We start from the raw sequence: 12,500 nt of genomic DNA on the forward strand, positions 1-12,500 counted from the left end.
CGTGCAGCTCAGGAAACAATAACTTCAAGACAATGTCATAAGTTTGTGAAAAATATATTTAATAGTCTTCAGATTATCATTAAATAATTTTCGTAAAAGAACATTAATATAATCAAAAGTCTTAGTTTTCAAGAGAACAAATGAGAATTACTTGTATATCTTTCGTAAAAGAATAAGCCTAGGCACTTGAAAAGATTTCCCGTTCCCAGGGATGGTGTGTGCGGCAGAGGGGAGGCAGCCGCGGAGCCTCCAGCCCGCCGAGGGGACCGAGTTACATCAACAACACTCGAGTGAGCCCGACGGCCTAACTCACTTAAGTACTGTTTCCTGCCTAACCAACATTAACCTAATCCCATTTTGTAGGGACTGGGCACCGTTTCCCCACCCCATCTCACTCCATCCCTCCTAGTCCTCCTCCTTTACCACATTCCGTCAGAACTGTTTTACTTTTACCGGTTCCCCGTGTACGTACAACCACGGCAATCCTTCCTCTTCCTTCTTAAACATCCTCGACTCGCTCCCTACACTCGCCCACTAACATTTTCTTCCTTCAGACAACTCCCCTTGCTTTTCGAATCATTAACTTTCCATTAACTTCTACTTATTTGCATTTTCTCCGCATCGTTGCTTTTACATTATGCTTGCTGGTTCTTGATTGTCTTACTTTCTCCTCAACGTTTAATTTGGTTTCGTGTTCCTCCAAGGCGCCCCAGTGTGTTTGGCGTGAGAGTGTGTGTGTTTTGTGTATGCTGGAGCTGCAACTCGGGAATATAAGAGCATTTACTTGTGCCCCGGTCTAGGTAAGAGAAAAAGATTCGGGAGCAAAATTATGCATGTTGAGAGAGAGAGAGAGAGAGAGAGAGAGAGAGAGAGAGAGAGAGAGAGAGAGAGAGAGAGAGAGAGAGAGAGAGAGAGAGAGAGAGAGAGAGAGAGAGAGACACATATACATCTACATACCTATTCACGTAGACATAAAAAAAACGCGCACGCGTACAGGCACACACACACACACACACACACACAAGTAGATGCGGAGACCAACGAAAACCCTCTCCTTTAGAAACAAACGTATTTCTGGAACTCGTTTAGAATACTTAACCATGACATGCGAAAGATACGCAGGAACAAGACGCAGGGAGTGAATTTTACGTGTTGAGATACGAGACGCTGAGGCGAGTAAATGAGACATGCGACGAGGAGACGAGGAGGAAGAGGAGGAGGAGGGTATATGTGTATGCGAAGTGTATAGGTGTGTGTGCACGTGTGTGTGTGTGTGTGTGTGTGTGTGTGTGTGTGTGTGTGTGTGTGTGTGTGTGTGTTGGGAGGGGGGAAAGAAAGGGACCAAGAGATGTATAGCGCTGAAGACTAACAAAGCCAAGCGGCCAAAGAGAGTAAGTTTTATGAAGAGCGGACGTGAGAGTCGAGGCTTTTGGGGGAGAGAAAGGTAAAGAAAATAAGGACGAGTGACGGGAAGCCAGATAGAAGGGGCGTGAGGAAGGGAGAAAACAGAGTGAGTGTGAGAGGTAGGAGGAAGGAGAGAGGAAGGAAGGAGTGACGACGTGAGAAAGCTATGTAGAGGAGGGAGCTACAAGAACCCTTGAGCACGATAGGGAAAGATGCGCGATAACCACACACACACACACACACACACACACACACACACACACACACACACACACTCACACACAGAGAGAGAGAGAGAGAGAGAGAGAGAGAGAGAGAGAGAGAGAGAGAGAGAGAGAGAGAGAGAGAGAGAGAGAGAGAGAGAGAGAGAGAGAGAGAGAGAGAGAGAGAGAGAATTATGTGCACATGGTTTTAACTTGCTTTGTATGCTTGTTGGTTGGTTGTAGATTGTAGAGTTGCCCATGGTGTGCTTAGAGTGGCCCAGTGAAGCTGCCAAAGAAACTTAGTGGTAGCAGGCTGCTGCATAATAAGAAATAATGAGGTACAAAGGGAGAGCCATCCGCCAAGTCTGGGCCGAGGCTACCCGAGACTCGACCGTGACTGAGAGCGCGGGAGGACGTCACACAAGATCCCGCCAAAAAATAAGGAGGATGAGAAGTGTAGGATACTTGTACAAGAGAGAGAGAGAGAGAGAGAGAGAGAGAGAGAGAGAGAGAGAGAGAGAGAGAGAGAGAGAGAGAGAGAGAGAGAGAGAGAGACACTGCATTTCATTCTCCTACACCTACTTTCATCACTACTGTTATCACTAAACAGAGACTATAGCGATAGTTAAGGTATTTCTGAACATTGCTAACTCTCTTGACTACCTTCACCACCACACCATTACTACACTCACTGTCCTCACCGTTTGCTTTTCGTCATCTAAACTTGGAAATGTCTAAACTCCACCTCATTACTAATCTCTTATACATTTGGCATTATTAATTTATATTTCAGTGGCCGGCGAGTGTCACAATATGAATGATTTCAAAGGAGGAAGGAACAATGTGATATTAATGTTTGAATTCATATACTAAAGGCGGCTATCGTAGAAGGAAAGTATTATGTATTGTATGTTTAGCCCAGTACCGGATATACTGTATTTTCAGTGTATTGTAGTGCGCTGAAACTACATTGTGTTAGTGTGAGTGGATGAGATTCTGCCATTTATACCACGAGGTCACTTAATATAATGCTACATTTAATAAGCACAATAATAGTGTTATATATTTAATGGCTGCACTTTATTTCCTTCTTTATCTCGTTTGCCTCACTCCGGTAACAAAACTAAAAGGCTCACTTCGTTCACCTCTCTCTCTCTCTCTCTCTCTCTCTCTCTCTCTCTCTCTCTCTCTCTCTCTCTCTCTCTCTCTCTCTCTCTCATTTCTCTCTCTCTCTCATTAACTTTTACAATGAAGGTATGTACTCGTAAATCCCCGACCAGTGACCTTGAACATTATTTGCACCTGCGTGGTTTGAGGGAAGTAAAAGAAAAAAATAAAGAGTAGGAAGAGGAGACGTGACGCCTGCAATGGAGACTCCGCACCACAAGGGAATCACTAAGTCGCCTTCGTTTTCTTCTTCTGATGGACGTTACTGTTCTTTTTTTTTCCCCATCACAAATCGTCCCCAGTGCGAGGAAAGTCCGTTTTCTGCATCCAAGTGTCTCATGAATAAGGGAGTCGTGTGTTTCTCCACTTAATGGTTCTCTTAGTTTACTTTAATGGCTCGTAATTACTCTCTCTCTCTCTCTCTACCGTCTCTCTCTCTACCGTCTCTCTCTCTCTCTCTCTCTCTCTCTCTCTCTCTCTCTCTCTCTCTCTCTCTCTCTCTCTCTCTCTACCGTCTCTCTCTCTCTCTCTCTCTCTCTCTCTCTCTCTCTCTCTCTCTCTCTCTCTCTCTCTCTCTCTCTCTCTCTACCGCCTCAAACAGATCTGAAAGACGTCGGTGAGGCTTGGAATTCTACGTAAATCCATCTGTCTCGTTTGGAATAACCTCATTAAAGGGATTCCCGGCGGCACACGAACTGGAGGATTCTCAGAACAGGTTACCTCGATCAATTCTCCAGCTGGCTTGTGTAAAATTGCTGCCGCTGCGTCTAATTAATTGGAAGCGCCTTTCGCGGCAGGATATACTGTGCCCGTGAGAAAAAAAAAGGATTTGACACACACGGAAAAAACATACAATGTTTGAGGAAAATATGTAGAAAAATTAAAGGGAAAAGAAAATACGAAATAGAGTTGTTAAGGTCGCAAACATTTTCGGTAATACGATGTTGAAAGTAATACTATTTTTACTCAGTGATAAACGAAAAACAATATTTAAAAAAATCCTCCAGAACAGGTGCGTCAGATTTCACCTTAATTAAATAGGAATTGAAATAATGTTTCTTCACACTGAGAACAATGCTGAGAATGTGACAGTTGCTTAGTGAAAAGATGATAGTATTTTCTTTTATGCATCGTAAATCGTGGGGGAAAGATCAACAGTAATTCAGTATATTATTTGTGAAGAGACATCATGCCGCCTTCATAAAACTTGACTGGAGGTTCTGCATCTACTCAAAGCTATTCTGGATACTGATAACGCCCCTTAATACAAACCTCCTTCACTGATACAATTTAGACTCATAATATCTGTACGCCATTTAACTTTAGGACAGATCTCACAGGTAAGATGTGCTGTAAAATTTTAACTGTTGCTAGACTAAAGGCGGCAGTCACTTCGTCGGAAGAAACATCCACTAAAATATTTACCACTATGGTTCTTTTATATCAATTCTGACTGTACTAAATATTTCAAAGCAGCTCACACTTTCCATTTTTTGGTGTTTGTGAGGTTTAAATTTTCACGGGTTTTCCTCTGAGGAAGTAACCCATTACCATTTCCTACTCACCGTGTTGCTTTATGTCTTAAATTTCTTAAGACCCTCGAATTTCGACGCCGAGGAAAAAAAGAATAACATTGTGGATTAATAAACACTTGAATTGAATTCCACATAACCTTCTCCGTAAATAAAACATACGACACAAATTACTGTTAAACCAGTCACTGAGTATGTGTGAACGCAGAGATCTTGAAGCATTAAACAATTAGGAACTGGCATCTCAGTGGGCCTTTTCTAAATATATATTTATTTTGCTGCCCTTGGCCACTACCCCTCTTACATTAGAAAAAAAAAAAAAAATAAAATAAAAAATAAAATAATAATAATAATAATAATAATAATAATAATAATAATAATAATAATAATAAATGAATAAGTGAATAAACAAACAAATATAAACTTAAGAAGATACCGTGCTATTTTTGGGCAGCGCAACGATGATGGCCAGACAAAAGATCTCTCATTTGTAAAGGAGGAATGGCGCTCCATTAATGAAGGAAGCCACGTGGTGACAGATGACAGGAGAATTGAAAGAGGCCGTGCAGGTACAGGCCAATTACTTCAATGTCTCTGGTTGAAAAAAAAAAAAAAACCCGAATCCATAACCGGGGACCACCGCTCAGGCATTCCTCTCTACAAATACTCCTACCACAATACTGATCCATACGAAGTGATATTAGATCATACATTATAGAGATTTTTCTGGAAGAGTATGAGAAAATAATGAATACCACAGAGTACCATTGTCGTAAGAAATATTAGAAAGAAAATAAATCTTGGTAAAAATTGCCAGAACTACTGTCACGAGAATATTAGACGTCTTTAAATATCCTCTGCCATTTACTTTGTGCGAACGCTGGTAGTGAGACTAGCAGAGAGAGAGAGAGAGAGAGAGAGAGAGAGAGAGAGAGAGAGAGAGAGAGAGAGAGAGAGAGAGAGAGAGAGAGAGAGAGAGAGAGAGAGAGAGAGAGAGAGAGAGAGAGACCTACTGCTTTGTTGTTGTTGTTGTTGTGTTGTTGTTGTTGTTGTTGTTATTGTTATTGTTGACCTTTTTTTCTTTTTGTTGTTGATATTTGTGAGGTTGGTGTGTGTGTATGTGTGTGTGTGTGTGAACGTTTACAAAACTATGGCAATGATTCTTTGGGTGTGGCTGAAATGCCGCCCATTGCCCCTACAAGATTCGAGTGCTGAAGGACATGCTGTTGCTGCCTTGCTCCACGCTGCCTCTGTGCTCACTCTTATTGCTTCCCGCCACCCTCGGCCTGTGCCTGGCACCTTCAGGATAACTTTTGGGGAAGTCAAGAAGGTCGCAGGTGCGCGTGACTTTTCTAAATTATTTCTTTTGTCAGAAGTTTGCTATTTCTTTTTTTTTACCTCATGGGCAACTTCGTCAGTTTTGCTCCCGCAAGGCGTTCCTTATCGATCCAGAATGTTCACAGCAACCGCTGCACTAATGGCCTGTCGCTGACATGTGCCGTGACTCGCGTGTCTGAATGCTCGGGGTAAGTGGGTGAAAACTTTCGCTCCTGTTGAAGTTTACAGCGGGAGTGATGGACATGTGTGTATACGGTTCTTGCAGAATAAACACACACACGTGATGGACGAACATTATTACACCAACCTGTGTTCTTTCGTTAACTAAAATTAGCGGCGTTATAGCGGCGTGATGGCGAGTCCTGGGTGACATCTGGAGGGATCTGGGAAGGGGAGGAAGAGGAATGGGAAACCGTGAGACGATGCACCGTGAGTGTGTGATTAAAGCAAGGGGTCCGGGGCACAAACCAGTGACCATAGCCTTGGAGAAGGAGGAGGAGGAGGAGGAGGAGGAGGGTTGTCATGGAGACAGGCTCATGAAAACAAGGCAGCGCTTCCCTGGCCTCACTCACCCACGCTTCATCCATGAGTTATTGCCGATGCTGATACATTGGGGGAGTTGGGCAACGTTTTAATTACTGCCATAAATCCCTCATGGAATATAGTGGTGCTATGTTCTGTCATAGCGAGGGAGACTATGTTATAGGGGCAGCCTGCGTGGGTTGAGAGTCATGCATGCACTAGCCGCAGTGGTCACGCAGAGGGGGAAGTAAGAAGCGAAGAGCTAATTTTTTTCTTTTTTCTTTTTTAATATGCATGGAGAGAATGAATGGTAGAGTAGGGGGCGTGAGAGAGAGAGAGAGAGAGAGAGAGAGAGAGAGAGAGAGAGAGAGAGAGAGAGAGAGAGAGAGAGAGAGAGAGAGAGAGAGAGAGAGAGAGAGAGAGAGAGAGAGATTTTCTACATTTTTTTTTCTCAGAGGTGTCATTATTTGATGTGTGACGCCATAAGGGCAAAACGTGTGTGTGTGTGTGTGTGTGTGTGTGTGTGTGTGTGTGTGTGTGTGTGTGTGTGTGTGTGTGTGTGTGTGTGTGTTTGTGTTTTAAGATCCACACATACCTAAAAAAAAAAAAAATTATATATATATATATATATATATATATATATATATATATATATATATATATATATATATATATATATATATATATATATATATATATATATATATATATATATATATATATATATATATATATATATATATTAGAAAATTCTTGCAGACTTTAGGTGATGCAATATTTAACACAAAATGCTCCTAGAGATCCTAATGCTAGTAGTAGTTACCATCAACTTCATTCATTACCATTCTGCAGGAAAGACTTTAATTAAGGATACAAAAATTAGACAAAGAAAATATAGGCCCGAAAAAAAAAAAAAAAAAACAGGATGGGAAAAGCAATGCATTTCCTTTGTGCATTAAATATTACAAGTTTAAATCCGGTAAGTTACATTACATTCTTTGCAGTGATATTAAGAATATGTACATTCATTACAGCGCATCAATAAACCAGCAAATTACAGCGCATCAATAAACCAGCAAAAGACAGAATGAAGGTACCAGTTACAGAATATGCTTATCTAGGCCCTTGAGAAAAAAAAAAAAAAAAAACTAGAACCTATACATATAGACACCTAATTTCCGACTTTTCAATTAATTTTCAAATTTTTAAATCCCCCTCCCAGCAACCAGATGACCCTTCATTAAAATCAAAGAACACTTGGGTAACGAAAAAACAAGAGGAACTACAAGAAAAGTAAAAGCTATACATACCTAATTTTCCATTTTCTACCTAATTTCAGAGACCCGGCTAAAAGTTTTACCCTACCCCCAACACCCAGCTAACACTCCATTAAATAAACAAAAGTACGTAAAATGATAAAAAAAAAGAAACTACGTAAAAAAAAAAGAATAAATAAATAACAGCATTATACTCGTATATTCCATTTTCTACCTATTTCCATGGATCCAATTTCAATATACTCAACACCCAGCTAACCCTCCATTAAATAAACAAAAAGTAGGGTGACGAAAAAGTTCCTTCTAATTGGAATCGGTCACTTTGTTGGCGAAACCCATCCATCAGTGAGACGAACCGAGGCTCCCCCGCACGCACCTCCCGCCCAGGAACTGACAGAGCGCCCATTCAGCACACTGTCAGCAGCAGAGTCCTAAGATCAACGATGTCTCACGATTGAGTGAAGTATCTGGGAACTGGCTGAGGGTGAGGGAGGCTGGAGGGAGAAGGGAAATCGTCTTATTCAGGGAAATTGGATCTTGTTACTCCTGCTGCTTGGCGTACGTACTGCCAATGATACGCGGCAATTTACTTTACTAGTTTTGTGTTCCAGTTATTATGTTTGAGAGAGGAATGAAGGAGCTTGTAAGGTGATGGTGGTGTTCTTTGCTTTCCTTTGACCGTTTCATTTATTTATTTCTTTATTTATTTATTTACTTATTTATTCCCAAGGTATATTTATTGTTGAGGGAGTACGTAAGTAGACTGAATGACAAATACGAAATAACGTTGACTTTCGAAGTATACTCTCTCTCTCTCTCTCTCTCTCTCTCTCTCTCTCTCTCTCTCAACCTGAAAATGAAAAGAAACATCAGAAGATATTGTCCTCGTTTATCCGACACACACACACACACGAGAGAGAGAGAGAGAGAGAGAGAGAGAGAGAGAGAGAGAGAGAGAGAGAGAGAGAGAGAGAGAGAGAGAGAGAGAGAGAGAGAGAGAGAGAGAGAGAGAGAGAGAGAGAGAGAGAGAGAGAGAGAGAGAGAGAGAGAGAGAGAGAGAGAGAGAGAGAGAGAGAGAGAGAGAGAGAGAGAGAGAGAGAGAGAGAGAGAGAATACTTTCGAAAGTCAACGTTATTTCGTATTTGTCATTCAATCTACTGTTCAATACACTACAATTCAATACACTGTTTCACTGATCAAGATTATTATCCTCCTGACACTCAAGGGTTTCAAGTAATCCATGAATTGTCTTGATATCCGTGGTGTCTTTCAAAATGACATTCTAAACTGGCGCCGCATCTGACAGTATTCTCTAACATTTCGTGAAGCAACAATTCAAAGGCTTTAGTGGGTGTAATTGTGGGTTTCAGAAGCATTTTCATGACTCTATTGGTAGTTTAACAAGTTTTCTGCATCATCAATGGGACAAACATCCATGAGAACCCGACTGCTCATCTTTACGACCTCTGAAAACTAGTCCTAATGAAAGCTCAAAGCGTAAGTATGCAAACCAACATTCTATTGCAGCTGAAGTGAAACCACACCAGTCGAAGAGTTAAGTGGCCCAATTTGTGCATCTATTTAGAATCAATTCCTTGGCGTTTTCTTTCTTGGTCTCACTCAATGCGGGCAAATATTTGTGCAAAGTTTTCCTCATACAAGCAAAGCGTGTGTGTGTGTGTGTATCTAGCGGGCCGGCAAGAGAAGCAGAGGAGAAACTGCACCGCCCTAAAGAAAAAGACCGCAGTGGCTCTCTTAATGAGACCGAAAAAGCAGTTAGCAGTTAGTTAGCAGAAGAGAAAAAAGAAAGTCAGGGGAAGTTGTGCTGAGAAAATGGGAAAATTGCCGAACGTAGGACAGCAAGGTATAAAAAAAAAGTCAACCATGAAGATACGTGGGAGGAAAAAATGAAAAACAGGAAAATTCAGCAGAGGACGAGGTAAATTTTGAAAAAGCTCTTGACAGGAACTTAAAACACAAGTAAAGCAGAAAATAACGGATGCAGTAGAAAAAAAGTTCGGAATAAAGATGACAAGAACGTAGAGTAAAAGACTTAAACGTATGAGGAGGGTCGATTGCCCAATAACACTGGGAGGAGGAGGAGGGGAAGCAGGAGGAGGATTAAATGAAATGAAAAGAGAAAGGATGAAAAGAAAGAGAGAACGGGAATTAAAAGATGAGAATGATGATGATGCTGGTAAAAAACGAGAGAGAGAGAGAGAGAGAGAGAGAGAGAGAGAGAGAGAGAGAGAGAGAGAGAGAGAGAGAGAGAGAGAGAGAGAGAAATGTGCAAATCTAATTAAAAAGATATGTGGTGAGAGAAAGTTGGCAGTGCGTGTGGTGGAGAAAACACGTTGTTAGAAGATGAAAGACGAAGCAGAGGACGAGACGGCGAGGGAGAGCGTCATTACAAGAGACAAAGAACCACGGGGCTACCTACAACTGACACACACACACACACACACACACACACACACACACACACAAAGACCAACACGTAAGAGGTGCGAAGAGGTACATGAGAAGCTACGACTCTTCATCAGGAATATCAACCACAATATAACTTCCTGGGACTGTTTTCAAGTATTTATCGCCATCTTTATTATCACTATTGGCTACGGGAATGGTGCTTCGACGGACCTGCACGTAATTACTAGTTTACAAGAAATTGAATAGATATAGATACGAACAGGTGTGGTAGTGATGGTGGTGGTGGTGGTGGTGGTGGTGGTGATGATGGATGAAGCGAGTGTGTAGTGACGAATGAGCTGCAGTGATGAATGGTGAGGGTGTGAGTGGTGGTGATGTAGTGGTGATGGTGGGATGCTGCGGATGGGATGACGATGGTGCGTGGTGGTGGTGATGGTGGTGGTGGTAGTGGTGGTGGAGGAGGAGGATGTCACACTTGAGCGGGTGCTGACTGGCGGGCGCCATTGTGTGGAGGCAGTGGAGTGTGTCGGCGGAGATAAGGCCTTAAATATGTGCCCCCCGACCTCTGAGGTGGCTGTTCCGGTGACGTATGGAACAGGCAAGTGAGCAATAAGTGCGATGGATTTTCTATAAATACCCTAAAACAAACTAAACACGATGATAGGTGGAAATAGCACAGCGTTTCATGCAGGGGCTGCCACGTGTAGGGCTGACGGCTTCTTACAGCTTCTCTTATTTTCTTTTTTTTTTTTTCTATGTTCTTAAACTTTAATGAATAAGAAGGGAAAATGGAGTAAAGGAATGGTTCAGGAAAGACTTGCATGTCATTTAGTTGTTCGTGCAGCATTGCTTCCTCCCTCACGGCACGCCTACTGCAGCACACCACAGTACTGGCGACTTTCCCTACTCCAGGCTGAGTTAGAAGCAAACTAATTTAGACCAAATTACGGAAGGGGAGCGAACTTTTGGCTTAATGAATTTAAATGTTTTTCCTGTTGCGTATAATTTTGACTTCCTAGTATACCTTTGTAGTTATAATTTATTTAATTTTAATTTTCATAAACAGCTTAGGACAAACCTGCGCAAGCACTGACGCGCACGCAGGCACTCGTGCACAGACACAGAGATACACAGACACACATAGACACACACACACACACACGTCTGGTCGTCCTTGTCACTTGCCCATAATAACCTCCGAGTCCACGTAAGATAAAGAAAGGCGGCAACATAATCCCTCGGCTGTAAGCACAGCCGTCCGGACCGCTCCCTCTCCCCATCCGTGTTGCTGCAGTGCTCCTGGTAACCACAAAATGAGAAGGCAAAGTCTTCACTTTATGCCAGCACCACTGCTGCATCACACCCGGCACACACCTTGCAGGTTTATTCGTGATGACGCAGGTACTCCAAAAAGTAAACAAACATTGCGTACTCTAACACGTGAGAATGTAGAAGCTAGTAATCATTGGGATTATCGCATTATTCCTTATTGCTATAACTCATTGTAATGACACTGTGACGATTTGGAGGTAGGTGGTGAAGGGAACACTGGCTGAGGAATGAGTACTTCATTCCTGTCTAGTTTCAACTGAAGAACATAAGAAAATAGGGAAATAAGGGAAGCCGCAAGAAGCCGTCAGGCCTACACACGGGTCCCCGTAGCTACTACAAACTTAACCAGGAATAAAATATTCATTTCTCAGCCCGCTTTATCTTTCTCTTCTCCTTCCTCCATTACCCACTGTCTCAACGACCGTATTAAAACTACCATCAACAGAAGTACAACATGCAGCATTTTGGCCTGAAATGCGATGTTTCTTCTGGGTAGCACAGCTTTGACAGCCACATACTATTAAGCATGAGAGGCAAAAATACGATATGACAAGTGAGGTAAAAAAGAGATGACCCTCAAGAACACGACCAGCAACAGGTGACGGACAAACAGGTGAAGAAAGGCGGCGACCTCCTGAGCCTCAACACCTACAGCAAGGTCCTCGCCACTATTTTCTTAACGTTTTTAGAAAGGAGGATAAAAAATAAATTGCAGTATACTTACCGAGCGGAGGGAGACTTTCCACCCGAGAGGATGTTCTGTAAGAGAAAAGAAAAAAAAAATTTCATGGAATTCCGTCAATGATGAATAGAGCGCCGCATTAAAGTGTGTGTGTGTGTGTGTGTGTGTGTGTGTGTGTGTGTGTGTGTGTGTGTGTGTGTGTGTGTGTGTGTGTGTGTGTGTGAAAATAATAAAATCATAGTAAAAAAGATTGAGAATTAATCGTATATTCTAATAAATACACCAGGAAATATGGGGTATAGACGGTGTGTGTGTGTGTGTGTGTGTGTGTGTGTGTGTGTGTGTGTGTGTGTGTGTGTGTGTGTGTGTGTGTGTGTGTGTGTGTTACTGAAGGAGTCATTGCCCGAGAAAATGTCATTGGTTCGGGCCTCGCACCAACAGTGTTTCCCTTCCCTAACACCAAGCTGCTGAGAGTGGAGACCATCACCTGCCGACCTCAGCGTGGCTCCGGGCCAAGAAGGTGCTCTATGTCTCAAGGTCGCCTAGGACTGATATGTCGAGACATGCACGACTGTCCACCTCATGACTGATTTAAAAATTCTCTCTCTCTCTC

General features: G+C 42.3%; 1 long non-coding RNA gene across 2 annotated transcripts in view; it reads right to left on the reverse strand.

The window, feature by feature from the left end:
• LOC135104225 (uncharacterized) overlaps nt 1–12,500 on the reverse strand; it is a 66,196-nt gene that overhangs the window by 32,853 nt on the left and 20,843 nt on the right. For both annotated transcript variants that reach the window (XR_010270337.1, XR_010270338.1), the window contains exon 2: nt 11,930–11,964. This is a non-coding gene — a long non-coding RNA (uncharacterized LOC135104225). The remainder of the gene's footprint in view (nt 1–11,929; nt 11,965–12,500) is intronic.

The sequence above is a fragment of the Scylla paramamosain genome, chromosome 1 (assembly GCF_035594125.1).
Source record: "Scylla paramamosain isolate STU-SP2022 chromosome 1, ASM3559412v1, whole genome shotgun sequence".
NCBI classification, from domain to species: Eukaryota; Metazoa; Arthropoda; class Malacostraca; order Decapoda; family Portunidae; genus Scylla; species Scylla paramamosain.